This window comes from Phalaenopsis equestris, unplaced genomic scaffold (genome assembly GCF_001263595.1).
Source record: "Phalaenopsis equestris unplaced genomic scaffold, ASM126359v1 Scaffold000114, whole genome shotgun sequence".
Classification (NCBI taxonomy): Eukaryota; Viridiplantae; Streptophyta; class Magnoliopsida; order Asparagales; family Orchidaceae; genus Phalaenopsis; species Phalaenopsis equestris.
The window spans coordinates 535,021-536,340 of record NW_018164556.1 but is presented as its reverse complement, the minus strand read 5'-3'; positions in this window follow the sequence as shown (position 1 = coordinate 536,340).

Genomic DNA, 1,320 nt, shown 5'->3' with positions numbered 1-1,320 from the left:
ATTTTTGACGAAGAAATGTTGGTGGAATCTCAAAATACTCCTGAGAATCATAACAATGAGATGAAATCTCAGAATATTTTCGAGAATAATGAGGTTGAGCAGAGTTTAGATGCTGCAGAAGGGCATCGACAGGTAGATTTTTTTAATGAATGATGTTTGAATGCAGTTCTAGGTTTTAAGGAGTAATTTTATTGCTAATGAAATTTGCTCTATTTTTAGCTCTATTTTTAGAGCTCTATTTTTAGATGAGTTTTAACGCTAAGTTTCGGTTGGGTGAGATGTCGTGTTATTTAGGAAATATAGTGGTGATACAGTGGTTATTATTGTATTTGCTCTCCATTTCTTATTGTTCATTAGAATATTAGTTGGGGTTTGATGTTATTTTCTTAGTATCTGGTATCATAATGTAAAGTGAATGTTGAGGATTTGAATATATTTTGGTAGTATCACAGTGTTATTTTGGTGGTATCATAATGTAAAGTGAATGTCTCAAGAATTTGGTGTTATTTTGGTAGTATCACAGTGTTATTTTGGTGGTATCATAATGTAAAGTGAATGTCTCAAGAATTTGGTGTTATTTTGGTAGTATCACAGTGTTATTTTGGTGGTATCATAATGTAAAGTCAATGTCTCGAGGATTTAGTGTTATTTTGGTAGTATCACAGTGTTATTTTGGTGGTATTATAATGTAAAGTCAATGTCTTGAGGATCACAGTGTTATTTTGGTTGTATCACAATGTAATGTTTTTTTCATGTGGATTTGGTGTTACTTAGGTATTATCACAGTGATACACTAGTTGTTTTTGTAGTTGTTTTCCATTTCTGGTTGTTCGGTATAATATAAGTTGTGGTCTGATGTTATTTTGGTAGTATCACATTGTTATTTTGGTAATATAATAATGCATCGTTACTGTCGTGGAGATTTGGTGTTATTTTTGTAGTATCACAATGTTATTCATGTGACAGTATCACAACGTAACGTTACGGACGCGGGATTTGGTGTTATTGTGGTAGTATCGCAGTGTTATTAAGGTAATGTTGGATCTCCTGAATTGATTTTATTTTAAGAGGTCAGTAACATAGCTTAACGTCATTTAATACTGTTATTATGGTATTATTATCTTGTTATTTATGTATTGTAACATTGTATCTATGATGTTTAAATCTGCAGTCACCCGATACAGAGAAATTGCTTAATGCAGTTGTCCACAACGAGAATGAAACATATGAACAGTATTGTTTATATGCACACCATATTGGATTTACTGTGCGAAAGGAACACAGTGGTTTCTGGCCGAATTCAAAGAAGCTGAAGACAAA